Source organism: Acomys minous (assembly GCF_964271855.1).
Source record: "Acomys minous genome assembly, chromosome: 4".
In the NCBI taxonomy this organism is placed as follows: Eukaryota; Metazoa; Chordata; class Mammalia; order Rodentia; family Muridae; genus Acomys; species Acomys minous.
The window spans coordinates 539,660-556,614 of NC_140486.1; the positions used below are offsets into that span (position 1 = coordinate 539,660).

Genomic DNA, 16,955 nt, shown 5'->3' on the forward strand with positions numbered 1-16,955 from the left:
TAAATTGTGGTTATTGTCACTGCGTTGTGGGGCCAATAATAAAATAACCCTGTGGAAAGCAGTAAAAGGTCCTCTAGAGACCCATGAATGCCTCAGTGTTCTCAGAGTACATTATTGATTTTCTCTTTGATATTAACCTATAAATTTTAGATCTAGAATCCACATAAATCTACAATCTTGCATTTTTGACAGTTGGTACTTGTGTGTAATATAAAGCTTTTGTCACTGAAAGGTCTATGAGTCACTGCTATTCTTAGTTTTCCGAGAGGTCACTTTATTTCTCCTTTTCAGTTACTGTAAGATTTTATGACTTCAATATTATTTCCTTGGTAATTACTTCTGGTTCTTTTTTCAGTCTGATGATTCTGAAACTTATCCTACTAACTGTATATTGAATTACAGTGACAAAGAGTCTAATAATTTATCATCTATTTTTAGCATCCTACTCTAGTCTGTAAAGTATCAATATTCTCAAATTTGTCTTCTGCTTCATTATTCTTTTGCTAATGCCTGATGTTACATTTTTCATATCTAAATAATCGTGCTACTCGATTGATGCTTCTTTTTGGTGTAACATCTTAAACCGATATTATTCATTGATATGTTAAGAATTTTTATTGTTTCTTTTTTAACATATACATTAATATTATTACACATGAATAAAATAAACTACATACAGCAGGAAGAAGCATGAAGCAATAGGGATTATATAAATGATCTGGCTATTTGTATTTGGCAAACTTGATATAAACATCTTTCCTATCTTGTTGGGTCTAAATTTCTGAAGTGAAGATCAATATTTATTATATCTCATCTCTATTAACTTAAAACATTTATCTTGATTTAAAAACATCTTAACTCCTTACTTACAAGCTTAATTGAAAGACTAAACTCTCTGGTCTTCAACCCCATCAGAGGTTTGAGAAGGAATAAAACTTTCCTAGACATTCATGTCTCAGCCAGTCTCAGAGCTATTCAGAATTTTGGATGCACCAAGATAGAAAAGATGTTTTCTTGAAGGCTGTCAAACACAAATAGCCAAAGCACTGAGAGTGTAACATTTATGTAATTCCATATTATGTCATTGTTATTTGCCGTAGGTAGTTTATTGTATGTGTGTGGGATAGTATGAATATATATGTAAAAATAAAAATGAAAGATTCTGATAGCCATAGGTCAATGGAGAGCTATATGTCCCTTTTGCCAGAGGCAAGGATTGACTTGTTTACTGGAAAAGAACAATTTTATAAATTCTTTAAAAATAAATCTATTTAGTTTTAGTTAAAAAAAAAACTTAAATACCGGAGTGAACCAGAAGTGTAGGTTAACATTTTTAATCATAGCATTAAAATGTAGTTATAATATTAATATGAATATTCTCTTACCATACATACAAAAATGAAACAAAATCAAGGCAGCACTATGCTGTGTGTGGAAAACTGTGTATAGCATATTGGTAATGTGTAAGGGATTTTTCCCACAGAAAATTTAGAAGTGGTCATTATTCTGGTATAAATTACACTACAAAGTGTGTACAACATCCACATCTATACCATCTTCTCATTTGACGCTCCTATTCTGACTCATCTGCCATTTTGAACCTACCATTTTCTTGCATTATGAGGAATATTTATACCCACATATAATTCAATAGCTTTCTCAAAATTGGATCTAAATTTGGGCTAAATTTTCAATCTTTGTGCACTTTCTCCTATGAACATATATTATCCTTCCGCTCACCTCTACAATCAAATTCTGGGCTCTTCCTAAGGCAAGCAAATCTCCCCCACCCCATCATCACCTAACAGTGTCATCATCCACTCCTGTCTCTTTGCTGAACCACCTTCTCACAGAAAAAGCCAGCAAGGAATCTTTATAAATTAATATTTAAGCTGTTTTATTATTCAGTCAGCATTTAAAACAAAATAAAAAAACTAATTTAAATAGTTTGAAATAGAAATTGATTTGTTAATAGAACCACAAAAGGACAGTGCTCTTTGATTATAGACAGTGCCCTTGATAATCCTTTAGCCGGCCTTAATGGATGGCTCCTTTTTAGAACCATAATGACTTCCACAAGCACTGATCCCCTAGGCTTGTCCTCACTCATGCTGAGCAAACTGAAGATACTTTTCTCTTACTACTGAGGATTGTCTTTTGAATAATGCTGCTTTCAAGCCAACTCATAAAAGGAGAAGTTGTTGTTTGCTTAAAACAGACCTAGAAGTATAAAAGAACTTACTTGATGAAGACCAGAACAATTTTCAGACATTTTTATACTTTCAAACATTCTTGATTTAAAAAAGCAAGCATTTCTTATGAATTTGAAATGTTAACACATGGACTCCCATTACAAAGAAATAGATGTATTGTCACCACTGTAGAGATGATGGGACTTGTGATAACGGAGCAGATAAATGAAGGGGACTAAAGTCTCATGCAATAGCCAGCTTGATTCAGAGCATAAGACAATTTACATTCTAAGGGTTAAAAGGTATCCCATGAGTAGTGTGTACAGTCACAAGGACAGGACAAGCTTTTGCACATGGTGGGCAAACCTATGTACATGGCAGACAAGCCCTTCCTCATGTGGACAAGCCTCATGTGGCAAAACCATTTTATTTCCACAGAGACATAGAAACAAATAACAATAGACAATTGAAATGAGTAATCTGAAGTAAGCTCACTCCTTGCTTATTCTCTTGGAGTTTTTCCTCAAAAACACTCAGAACTCTCCTCACATGGATAACACACAGTGTGGAAAATTTTCTGGTACTAAAATAGGGAAGATTAAAATCTGAGCAAAGAATAATAAAAGTTTGCAAAGAATATAAAATAATTATATTTTAAATAAATATAAGAAATTAGTAAACATCATGTTAGAACAGCATAGTTTGGAAAACAGAATATAAGCAAAAACAAAACCTTTAAGATAACTTAAAAGACCATTAAAATACAAATGATTAAAAAGTTAGGCTAGAACATTGGTAGTTAGATGATAAATCTGAGGAAATCATCATAAAAACAGCATAAAATATTTTAAAATTTTGATATAAGAAAATATTATGCAATATCAAAATATGAAAGAATGAGAATGTTCTGCTGGAGTATGTGAGACTGAATTTGTCATGTAAGGAATAACAGTGAGTGAGATATAGGCAGAATAATTGTAAATGTTAATGAAAACTTTTTAAAATCCAATAATAAAAAACTGATATTTTTTCTTATTTTTTAATTAAAACCTCTGATTGATTTATTTATTTATTAGAACATACATTTATATTATTACACATAAGTGTAATAGGAGAACCATGAAATAATCAGGGATTTTATGAATGTCACATTCAAGGTGTTTTGGCCAATTGCATTTGGCAACCTTGTAGAAAACATTTTTCCTATCTTGGTGAGTCTAAAATTCTGAATGAGAATTTATCTGAATCTATCCTCTCGGATCTCTGCCAACTCAAAACCTCTATCTATATTAAAAACATCTTAGCCCCTAAACAACTTAGTTTAATTGTAAGAGTAAACTATCAGGTCTTCAAACCCATCAGAGACATGAGAAGAAATGAAAGTTAATTACTTAAGTGAACAGAAGTGCAGGTTAGCAACTTCCAAAATGAGAAGAAAAAAAGAGAGAAAGAAAGAAAGAAAGAAAGAAAGAAAGAAAGAAAGAAAGAAAAAAGAAAGAAAGAAAGGAAATGACAGACAGTTTACTGCCTCAACAGTCACCCAAAACTCTCTATAACGTGAAAGCATCATCTTCAGCCTTCTGGCTCAGTATATCTGACAGACATATTTGTGAGGCAGGAACTGTTGAGGACTTGCTTACCCCATCTTGGCAGAGTTTGGCTGTCAACTCTGCCTTTATCCAAGCTTGTCCATTTTTAAGCGCAATTCTGTCTGGGGCAGAAATGAAGATGTTTTGCCCAGTGCTTGGTTTGCCACATTTGAAGCCATCCCCATAAGGAGGACCTTTGGTGCCCACCATCTTTTTGAGGTAGGTTGGGTATTGCCAGGAGTTATCCTGTCTTGTAAAAGAATCTTTAAGATATTAAAAGCTTCTTAAATGCTATATTCTGTATGTGTCTGAGGCTTTGAAGACTTTATCTAACTATTTTACCCTATCTATCTATAGGATCATATCTATCTATTAAACCTAGGATATATATTCTTGTGATTAAAAATAAGGTGGTAGTTGACATGACCATAATTTGATCAACTAACAAATAGCATGTATTACTTAATTATCCTAATCAGCCTGCATAGCACTTTCCAGGTATTGGAAGTAAGCTTTGTAATATAATTGAGTTGTATAGGTTCAATGCATCATATTAGAGTATATATATGTGTGTGTGTGTGTGTGTGTGTGTGTGTGTGTGTGTGTGTGTGTGTAGAGTATAGTCTTAAATTTGAATTCTATAACAGTGAATCAAAGTTAATCTTATTTTACATCAATATACAAAATTCTATACCAATTCATTAAAGATAACCTTTTTTGTTAGTAACAAGTGTGGCCTTAGGTTGAGGAGTATGTTTAATACTCTACTTTTTATCCTATCATCCCTATATATTTTTATAACTTCCCTTCTTTCATTTCAATCCCTATTTCCATATCTATGAAAGAAAGATGGAAGAAGAGAGACATCCCTGGGTCCAACCTCATTTTCTCTCTGAATAAGACCACTCATAACTTATAAGCAACTGCCAATGAAAACAATCATCTGTAGCCCAAGAGAGCAAACATAAACCTACCCAAACCTCCGTAGAGAAATGAGGTGTCATTCTCTTAAGGTTTTTTCCAGCTGATTTGGGAAGAGTGCTACCTTGGTAGGGGCCCGAATAAAATCGGGAAACGTGGTTAATCAAGCATATGGCATGAATGAAGATTAGCAGATGTCTTTCTTCTGCTCATACTAAGAGCATAGACCAAGCCTTAATTGTTCTGTGCATCACATACAACTCATATATTTATAATTTTAAGATTGTATAATGCTTGTAAGATTTTGATTTAAGAACAAAGGAACCGGACACTGAAGCTGGATCAGATCTGACAGGATTCATTCCTCTCATCATGCAGGACTCTGACATCCTGCATCCTTCACATTCCAGCCCCAAGTGTTTCTTTCTCTGTTATTCACCAAAACAGGACAATTCCCAGGACAGCTTCAGAGAAAGCTTCATACAAACTGGTCCAGTAATTTAGACTGTTTCACAGAGGACTTCTATTAAGCTTGGATTTTCCCAACATTTGGAAACTTGACCACAAGAACTGGTATTTTTTAGACTTGCATCAAGCAAATGAGCAGACATTTACCCCTATTCAAACATGTTGTGACAAATGACTTATTAAATATAAAACAAAGTGATCTGAAAGCAATGCCAGAGAAAATATCAGCATAGATTTTAGGAATAATTAGTGAATGACCTAGAATGTTATTTTTCATAACTTAAGGAATCCATATTTTTTTAATTTTTGATATTTCCCTACATGCATACTGTATTAACATCATTTACATCCATGGGTTTCTCCTCCAACTTCTTTCATGTTCCCTGAATTCCTTCTCAAGTTTATGAACTTTTCTTTAATTAGTATTAAATAATAACTAAAGAAGAGCCCACTTGCTCTTGTGTTATATTTAAGGATGACCACTTGGGAATCAATAACATATCACTGTGGCTCATATAGGTAAAAGACATTCTCCCACTCTCCGCAGCCATAAAATGCCTGTGGTTCTTCATCCAGTGGCGAGGCCCAGGGAGATACCCCAATAGGCACTGCTATGTCCACTGTTGAGATCATAATACAGATTTTGTTCAGGTGACCATATATTCGAGACTTCATAGATATAGATTTCCTGGTTTATGTAGAAGGCACAATCACACGACAGACACCATTGCCCTCTGGCTCTTACACTCCTCCCACACCCTTGGCAGCAGGTGTAGGGATTTTGTTGTAGGTGTATCAATCGGGATTGGGCGCACCAAAGTCTGCTGTTCTCTGTATTTTTTCCCACTTGGAGCTTTCTGGAATGGTCTTCATCTCCTGGGGAAAAAAAAGAAGAAGAACTAACTTGGAAGAGGAGCGAAAGCTACACTTATTTGTGAGCATAAGTAGCATTTAAAGTGTGGTTGGGAATTATACTGGAATAAGGAAGTAGCAGTAATAGGTTCAAATCTTGGGTTCATATCATTAAAAACCACAAGTAGTTGGCTAGATTTACACAAATCCCCTCCTATTGAGCTGACTTTAATTCCAATTAGACACATATTTGTTACCCACAATATCTAAGTGTCATTATAACACCATTGGGGATATCTCAGCAAGGAGTTCATTGATGCAATATGAACTTTACAGCTAGGTAGAATTACTGTTTGCATTTCTTCTTATGCAGCTTGCATAGCACCCTTAAATACCATAAGAGATAGTGCTTAGGGAAAAGATTTCGAGGTCATTTCTATCTCAGTTCCTCCAACTACAAGCCCTGAACATGGTATCTTCAGCAATATAGTATGACCTTCAAGGTCTGGAAGAAAATCAAGGGCAGTAGCAATAGCCTATATTGGGGGCAGATCTGCTAAGCTCCCTGACCAACAACTGCAGTTGAAATTTTTTCCCCTTATTCCCCTCCCCTATGACTGTTCCTGAGGGGGATTACCTCCCCCTGTGTATGCTCATAGGGTATCAAGTCTCTTCTTGGTAACCTGCTATCCTTCCTCTGAGTGCCACCAGGTCTCCCCGTCCAGGGGACATGGTCAAATATGAGGCACCAGAGTTCGTGTGAAAGTCATACCCCACTCTCCACTCTACTGTGGAGAGTGTTCTGTCCATTGGCTAGATCTGGGTAGGGGTTTAAAGTTTACCACCTGTATTGTCCTTTGCTGGTGCCTTAGTTTGAGCGGACCCCTGGGCCCAAATCTGCCTATAATAATGTTCTATTTTTATGCCTGGCACTGGGATTTTTCAAGAATAATTTATGGTTCTTGAAAGTGGCTTGCTTTGTCACCTCTAGTAACATAACTTTATAAATATTCATTAAATGACACACAAGCTTAATAATATGTATCTTAAATAAACACTACAATGTTTCCCTTTGGTTTTTAAATATTTTTTCTTAGCATTATTTCCCTCCCTCTACCTCTCCAGCTAAAGTCCTGCCATTGTTCATATTTCCTCTTCGCAGCTCCTCTGCTCTGCTCTTTGCCTTTCTAGAGGTTCTCCCCTGACCCTGTCATATATTTAACTTTCCTGGTTTATGAATACTCCAGGTTATATATCTGTATACTCCAGGTTATATGTTTACCTATAGGTGTCATATACAAATAAGAGAAAACATGTGGTTCTTATCTTAATGAACTGGGTTACTTCAGTCAATATAATAGAAGAAAACACCAAATATGTATCCTTTAGAAACACAAAATTGAGAGCAAAAAGAAGTAGTGGAGTATGCTACAAAGATGAGGCAAGACAGAGAGAAGGGTGGTTTGAGCACACCTGCTGAGCCAGCTGCAGTGCATAACCAAAAGCAAATTACCTCGCTCCTCTACACCTAAATTTCCACAGATTTTAAATAAAAATATAAAACCCTTTGCTTATGTGGAGGAATAACAAGTTAATATTTACAAATCACTGTACATGGTACAGCATTAAGACATTGTCTCAGAACAAGTAAACACATTGATAAATTAAAAGTAACATCAACAAAAGTGCTAAGAACAGTATTTAAATCTTTAAAAACAGTGGATTTTTAGGAGAAGTGGATGTGGAACAGAGGTATAGTGTTCCTCTATCCTGCATTTACATATGAAGCCTTGAGCTGTAGTATACGCACTTTAAATCAGATTAATTAAATAAATATAAAACAGATTTAGTATATGTGTATGTATGATATTCACAGCTAAAATATTATATAAAGATGAGAAGAAATTTTATTAAAGTACATACATTGTGTTTATTCTTAAATGTGGGAGAAGGGATATAATGAAAATGCCATTTACAGCACCAAGGAGTGAGCATGGTCATTGTTCTTACAGCATTAATCTACTTGGAAAGGTTTTGGCATTAAAAATTCCCAGGCTCAGTGACACCACCTGCTGGCGAGGATGTGGGGAGAGAGGAACACTCCTTCATTGCTGGTAGGAATGCAAACTAGTACTAGTACAGCCACTTTGGAAATCTATCTGGTGCTATCTCAGAACACTGGGAATAGGGCTTCCTCAAGACCCAGCTATTCCACTCCTTGGAATATACCCAGAAGATGCTCCAAGAAACAAGAAATTTGCTCAACCATGTTCATAGCAGCCTTATTCATAATTGCCAGAACATGGAAACAGCCTAAGTGTCCATCAGTAGAAGAATGGATAAAGAAACTGTGGTACATAAACACTATGGAATACTACTCAGCTATTAAAATCAAGGAATTCCCGAAATTTGTGGACAAATGGATTGAGCTAGAAATGATCATAATGAGTGAGTTAACCCAGAAGCAGAAATACTCAAATGGTATATACTCACTTATATCTGCATACTAGCCCAAGGGGCATGTCCCACGAAAGCCTTCACTTACCAGGAAACTGGGACAGTGGGGAGGACATCCTACTGGGACTCTGGATGAGAGAAGTATGGGGGAATAGCAAAGAAGGATCCAGAGGGTCCTAGAAACCTACAAGTAGAACATTATGATAGGCAGTTTTGGGCCCAGGCGTCCCACTCAAACTAAGGCACCAGCCATGGACAATACAGGCAGTAAACTTTAAACCCCTACCCAGACCTAGCCAATGGTCAGGACATTCTCCACAGTTGAGTGGAGAGTGGGGTATGACTTTCACATGTACTCTGGTGCCTCACCTTTGACCATGTCCCCTGGAGGGGGAGACCTGGTGGCACTCAGAGGAAGGATAGCAGGCTACCAAGAAGAAACTCGATACCCTATGAGTATATACAGGGGGAGGAAGTCCCCCTCAGTCACAGTCATAGGGGAGGGAAGTAAGGGGAAAATGGGAGGGAGGGAAGAATGGGAGGATACAAAGGATGGGATAACCATTGGGATGTAACAAGAATAAATTAATAAAAATTTTAAAAAATTTCCAGGCTCTATACTATATTTTTCAAATCGGAAACTCAAAGGACAGGACCCCATATCTACTGTAATAAGCATGCATATGATTTTACACACACACACACACACACACACACACACACACACACACGTGTATATGTGTGTGTGCACATATATATGAATTGTACTGCTAAGGAAAGAAGGAGGGAGAAGAACATAAAGCGGGAAAAGTATAAAATGGAATATGGAGAACAGCATCATAACAAATCACCAGAGGATCATTTCTTCTCTCATCCTGTCCATGTCACTGAGCTAGAGACTGCCCCTTGAAACTGGTCACAAAATAAGAAACACTGAAAAATACTTTAAGCTAGCACACATCTGACAAGGCGAGGAGCAAGGAAAAAGCACATTTTTCTAGAAATCCTAAGGTTAGCGTGGATTCCTGCCTCATAGAGGATTCAGGTATGAGTTTCATCTTACGCAGCAGAACATAAATCCAGTCAGAAAGTGGTTGATCCCTTCTTTTTTATTCATGCCATTATGGTGCTGGTGGCAAGTCTTGTCAGAACAGCCATTTTGCACCTGTGTAAAATGATGATTAATTTTTTTCTTCTGTAGCATGCGTTATACCTTTTAGGGCTATGAAATAATCAGTAGAGATGAAGCTTCCAGGTCAGTACCAGCTTGGCTTTCCTTCTTTCTATAAATAAAGTGTGCAGTGTCTTCAGAAATAGGGTTTTAATATCAAGTTCTGGAAAGTAACCAAGAACATTGGTAATACCATGCTAATGTTTAGAGACAATATTAAACCAACTCTTATGGATTTGTGGTTATACCCTGGATAGATGAATCTCTCAACCTGCATTGGAGAAGATTCAATTTAACTGAGATGATGATTAACATGGAGACCCACAGTTGGCCACTTTGGAGTGTTCAGCCTTTTATGGAGCACATATGCCATATCCCTGCCCCGTTCCTTCCTGTATCTCTGACTGAAGTGCAAAGAGATTATAAACATGAAGCTGCAGCAATAATGATAAGAGCAACATCACTTTTGTCTAGGTCCTTTTAAGAATGACATTATGGCATTTTTCCACTACAAATATTTGAGAACATTTTAAAGGCACATATATACAGCTTGAATACTTTCTTTGCCCTTACAATTAAATGACTGAACAATGTATACATACAATGATTCTGTAAGGAAATTTTGGCTACCAATGAGCACACAGATTTGAGTTTCAAGTGTTGTTTGACATTTCCCTTTTAATCTCTTTGATGGGTAGATGTATTATTTTCCACTGACCTCTCAAAAGTAGCAAGCTGCAGCATATGTTTCTTACTATGGAAGATGATTTCTTAAAATCATCTCTACATACATTCACTAGTTAGCTTCCAAATGCCTTGTTGTCTAAACATATGAAAAACAAAGTCTCTGAGAGAAAGTGACAAGAGTAAAATGAAAACCAATACTCACATGCTTTTTTTTTTATAAAAAGAAGACCACATGCTGTTATTCCATGGGTTTTGGAATGATAGATTTTTAAAAAATGTTTTAATTTAAAAATTAATCTCTGAGGAATGGAGCATTGCTTACAGGTATATGTTTAGTTGAGCAGCCAGAAAAAAAGTCAAGGACACTATAGACACAACAAACTGATCATTAAATGCAGTGACAGGAATGGAGCTCCAGGATGCTGAGAATGCAAATAAACCATTGTCTCATAGATAAAATACATTCTGGACTGTCATAGAAAATATGTAAAAATGACTTTCATCTCAGTGTGCCTGTGTTACTTATGAGGATATTGTATGCCAAAGCACTGGATCAATGCTAGATATTCAATATTATGAGGTGGACAATCAGAAATCTTGATATTTCACAATAATTGGAGAATCATAAACTGGTTCAATCTATTGGTCCAGATGATTCAAGATCATTCCATTTGTATTTCTATAAATCAAATACTTCTAATTACTATGTGTCATTTAAGACATCATTGAACCTGTTCAAAAGACACTGCCATGTGAGTCAGAAAGAACCAAATATGTTAGTTGCTGACATAGTTAACTTCCTCTTAGATAATGTTTTTCTGTGTTTTGACATCATACTCCCACTTCTAAAACACACACCCAGATACACAGACATGCATCCACAGTATGTGCATGTATATATACATTCATGCAAATAGAGAGGCATATACACACTCATATTTACACACCTATAAACACACAGAGACACATGCAGTTTAATTTTCACACCACTTACAGGTGCTAATTTCTGTTCTTTTTTGTGTTCTTTGAATAATTCTAAGTTTTTGTGTCATTTGCTAGCCTCCATATCAAAGCACTCTTTGATGCATTCTTGTCAGGCAGAGAAATATCACATTTGATTGTTCTGTCAATTGCTGCTATTTGTCATTTGTTGCTCAAGAAAACAAGTAGGCATAATATCTAGTTGACTGTCTGAATGCTGAACCTAGCTGTTACAATTCAGAAAATGGGAAAGATAAAAACTGAGGTTTCTAATACTGATTAAAAAACTTTGCTATATCAAGCTTCTGTTAAACCAAAGAAAATAAGTTGTGATATCTTGACAAACAATTACAAACACTTAAGTATTAACTAATTGTATTGGCTCTCTGTTGACCTATCTCAGAGACTTCACGGACACATCTATATAGAGCATAAAATTTGACCAATAATTTATCACATGCCAAATCAAAAACAACTTATGTATTACTTTCATGATGGAATAAATATTTTAATAAAGTCAAAAGAAAAATATAGACAATGAAATTAAGAAAAAATTGTGTTTGTTCTTTCCTATTAAAAGATCTTTCTTAGCTAGATTACCCAGCATAGCCAAAGATATAAGGCCCACAGAGAATTCAACATTGACCTCAAAACATCAAACAAAAGACTATTTTACATATACTATTTTCATGTGGTTCTAGAAGTTGTATTCAATACCTAAGAAATAATTATATCTAAACCTATTGTTGTTGGGAAAGACAGAAGGTATGTCAATGGTATCTGGGTGCAAAGAAACAATGTCACATCCAAATTGGGTCTGGGGAGCTGAAGAAAAGTTGTATTTTAATCACATTTTAAAGAAAAATTAAATATGAGACAATTTTAAGGAAAATATGAAAGGAAGGACATTCTGCAGGAGAAAAATAAAGATATCTCCTCTTTAAAAACAAAACTATTTGCTAGATCTGAATCGGGGGGGGGGGGTCTAGGTTTACTGCATGCATTGTCCTTGGTTGGTACAGTCGTATGAGCTGACCCGCCTGGGTCCGGATGTGTGGAGAGCAGAGCCTGACTCTGACATGAACTCTGGCGCCCCCTACATGCTCACTTCCCCTTGGTGGGGAGGCCTGGTGGCACCCAGAGGAAGGGGAATGATGATAGGCTGTGATCATACGGTGGGCGAGGAGGCACCTTCTGTCACAGGACAAGGGGAGGGGAATAGGGTAGAAGAAGGAGGGAGGGAACGGGAAGATACAAGTGAAGGGATAACAATTGAGATGCAATCTGAATAAAGTATTTAAATTAAAAAAAAAAAAGCCTTTTGTTCTCCAAATCTGAGCAGATCAGTTCTTCAAATCTGACAGTGAAATAAAACACTTTTTTGTGTATGCTAAACAGAGATGCCGTCGTTTGGTGTTTGCTGAAGTCTTGTTCACGCTTGAAGTGTGAGGGACAAGAAGAACCGGCCCTTCACCAAAACGTGTGCTGCGTTCTATACTGCACATGAAAAAGAGGAAGAGCTGTATATTCTCTAAGCAATGGTCTGTGGAGAAATATTTTTTCAATTTATAGCAAAGTATGCATTTAATACTTCAATAAATATGAAGATAACCTTGATAACCCAATCTTAGAAAACACTTATAAGACAGTACAGTTAAAACCATGGCATGTGGAGAAGACAAAAGGAGTATATTACCTGTGCTTTCCTGAGACATTTCCGGCAATCTAAATGCAGTGAGTGCTGGTAACAACGGTTTAGGATTGCCACGTAAAATTAGTCTTGGCTGGATTGTTATGAGAAAGTAGCATGTGACTAATACCATGCTTTTTAACTTTGCAATGGGAGTTTTATCTGATGTAGATATTTATATACATTTGATGAAATGTTTTCAAGCATAGGGCATTTTGGATCATTTAACTTTAATGTCTTTATATTAAGCTCAAATTTAGTAAAAGCAATAAAGTTTGAACATAACATTTACTCAAAAGGCTTTTATTAGCACATTCCATGTAAAGTCCCCTTTCTTTTACTAAAAGGGATGTTGCCTCACTGTCTTAGATCTCTGTAAAGAGGAAATGAAAGAAACATGCCCAGATATGAACCAACATATCGGCCTACATCTCTTGCTTTGCACATCACTTCTCCCCACAAACAAACTCATTTTTCACATCTTTTACCTTTCTTCATTTGTCTTGCTATTCCTATAGGTATTTCAAAATTCCTTTTGAAAATCACCAAATTTCTTTCTTTCTTTTTTTCAAATTTCTTAATTTAATGCTATTTATGATGAAAATTTTGAGTTTCTAGTACAGTGTTCAGTGCTTAAGCCCAGGCACAACTTAATGGATTAAAGGTACTTATTGAAAATCCACTCCATTCACGATGAGAAAAACATGGAAAACTTTGTGAAACATTTAATATCTCTTCATTTACAAAGGGGCTTAATTATTTGCACATTCTGTGTAGACTAAGAAGTTTGATGTGTAAAACAAATAAACGGCTACAGGAGGCCTATAGCAATTTCATTTGTAATGAATCTCTGCTTTATAAAAAGAAAATAAAAACAATGTCATATGTGTACACACACATACACACATACACATGAGAGAGAGAGAGAGAGAGAGAGAGAGAGAGAGAGAGTTCGAGCACAGAGTATAGCATACTCGTAAAGTAGCGTTCCAGCTGGTAAGAGATCATGAGTTCTTGTGAAACACAGAATTCATAGAAAAACACTAATTAAATAAAAAGAACAAATTGAACTCATATACAAAAACCTCGAAGTATTTCAACACACAGAGATTACTTAAGAAAGAACAAATAAGAGCCATAGTTGCATTATTTGAAAAGGGACAGTGACTGCTGGCTAGAGAAAGGGATGTTACTTTTGTCATTGGCATAACCCCCACAAGTTCCCCTGTTCCAGGAAATAATGCCCATTCATACTTTTTCAGGAGCATCTTAAAACTCTGTGGGTCACCCACATCCAACGATTTGAAAGAGCAAGAAATGTTTTGGCTTGTGACAGTGGTACAAATCACACCACTTGAGTGGGTTACCAGAGCCCTAAACCAGAAGCTCAATTCTGGCATGAGACAGGCCCCAAGAAATCATATTATACAACTGACTCCCTGAAAGCAAAGGAAAACAGAAATGTCAGGAAAGAAATGTAATACTCTATTTAATCATGTGGAAAGACAGAACAATAATTTTTATCTGTTTGGGGGTAACTGGTATGAACGTTGGATTAAAAGGAGGAAGAACTGACAGGGGGCCATGCATAAGTACTGGCTTGGTCAACTATGATCTGGTCTATAAGGGATTTCTGAGAATTAGTGTTTACTGAAATGATTATTGTTTCATAGTAGAGCAGCCTCTGTTCCCATCATGGGCAGTTGCCCACTGTGGGGCCTCTGTTCCATTATGGGACAGCTATTCCCATTGTGGGTCGGTTGTTCAGACTTGAGCAATTTCATGAGGAAGTGATCTGCTTACAGGCTTCCTTATTTCTTGAATCCAAGGTAACTGTATGTTTCAGGTAATGACTTGAAGATCTTCAACACATTCCAGAGGTCAGGAAAGGATGTTGTAAATATCTCTACAATTTTTGAGACTTTAGTTACTGTTATCTTGTCTTCAGCACAGAGGAGAGATGACCAGTTTCTGATGAATATTACTATAATGACTAAAATATGCACATGCAGAGATGAACAGGAATCTTGACTGTAGTGAGACAGATAAAAAATAAAATCATAAATGCTAAATAGCTCGGCAACACCAGACGTAGATAAAATGCCTCTCGTGATTCGAATGTCAGGGCTTTTGTTTTTTTTACTGTGTAGCAATGCAAGGTCTTTCTGCTTTATGTTCTAGTGAATGTTGTGACTGACATAAAACTAAACAGAAGCATCAAATTTGTCTTCACATCATGTTGATCAAGCCTATTTTTGACAGGACAGTGTAGCCAAACTCAGGAGGGCTGTATCACATGAGTCTGCTGGAGTTGGCCATCAAGGAAAAATAGTTGATATGCAATCCCCACAGTCAAGAAAATCTGTCACATATATATTTTTAATGGGGAGTTTAAAATGTCAAGACAAAGGTTGAAGTGTCATCCACAAAGAGCAAGAGATTTGATGGAAATCTATATTATATAGTTCCAGATTTATGCTGCATGGAAAAATCGGGAACTTCTCTGGGGAGGTGCCAATGCAAAAGTTTTGGTCTAGTTTTCCTATGGTGGTATTGAAGATTGCCCATGATTATTAAATCTTGTCTTTTCCAAAAATTTGCAAAGTAACTTGGCTACTTGGCTCCTATGCTGCTATCAAGCTGAACTCTCATTCACACTGACCTCATGTTAGAACTTTGGTAACTCATGTAAATGAAAGCCCAAGAGCTTTTGTACTATAAGATTCTGGATATATGGGAGAAACTCTTTTATTACTCCTAGCAATGAAAGAAGAGTGCCTTGTGAATACAAAGAAGTTGTGAGGTAATCCAAACAAGAATAAAGATCTAATCAGTGGCTAAGTAATTGGAGAGATACTTTGTAAGTAAGTGTGTAGTAGACACTTTTGCCATTACTGTGACGGAAAACCTGACTGAGACGGAGGACTGATTACCTTTGGCTTATAGTTCAGAAGCTATCAATCAATCCATCACACCTGTGAGGTCATGTGAGTGATCTTGGTCCTCAGTGGTGAGAATCATGGGTAGTTGTTTGTTATAAGATGCCTATTAAATATTAGAGGCCTCTGGCTGACTGGAAGCAAGCTATACGCCCAGGCAATTTACCTCCTTTAGCAGGAGTACATATTTCAAAGCAATGGTTCTCCACCTTCCTGATACTGCACGCTTTAATAGAGTTGCTCATGTTGTGGTGGTCCCTAACCTTAAAATTATTTTTGTTGCTACTTCTTAACTGCAAATTTTCTACTGTTATGAGTCTTAATGTAAATACCTAATATGCAAATGGTCTTAGGCAAGCCCTGTGCTAGGGTAGTTCAACCCCAAAAGGTTGCACAACCTCCCCAGTCAGTGCCACCACCTAGGGACAAACTATTCAAACATATGAACCAATAGAACACATTTTACGTAGAAACCATGAAGAAATTGTGACACCACTCACATCTTTTTAGTAAAGAAATCCCAATACATACAACAACAATTCCATTCTAGGGCAGATTTGTTATGCATCACAATTTCCACTGATCTGGGGAATCTGACTTTCAGGCTACAGACTTCAGAAGCTGAATGAAGAAAATAGTCACGAGTTCAATATAGTTTTTATTTCAATTGTTCACTTGTTTCAGTTGTTATTTCAATGGTTCAGTGTGTACACTTTCATTTTATATTTACTTTTCTAGGAAATTTGTATCAAAAACTTAACTCATTCTAAAATATTCGAGAGTGAATGGTATTATAGTTAATAAATAAAAACCTCCTTAAAATGTATTGTCAAAAATGTGAAATAGATGCTGGAGAGATGGCTCAATGGACCTTAGTTCAGTTCTTTGTATGAATTGTACACCAGACAGTTTACAGCTGCCTATAACTCCAGCACCAGGGAATCTGATACTCCTCCTGGCTTCTTTAGGCAAACAACACACACACACACACACACACACACACACACA

General features: G+C 36.3%; 1 protein-coding gene across 1 annotated transcript in view; it reads left to right on the forward strand.

Annotated features, from left to right (window-relative positions):
* Positions 1–16,955, forward strand: part of DOK6 (docking protein 6) — a 389,456-nt gene that overhangs the window by 205,114 nt on the left and 167,387 nt on the right. The window lies entirely within an intron of this gene.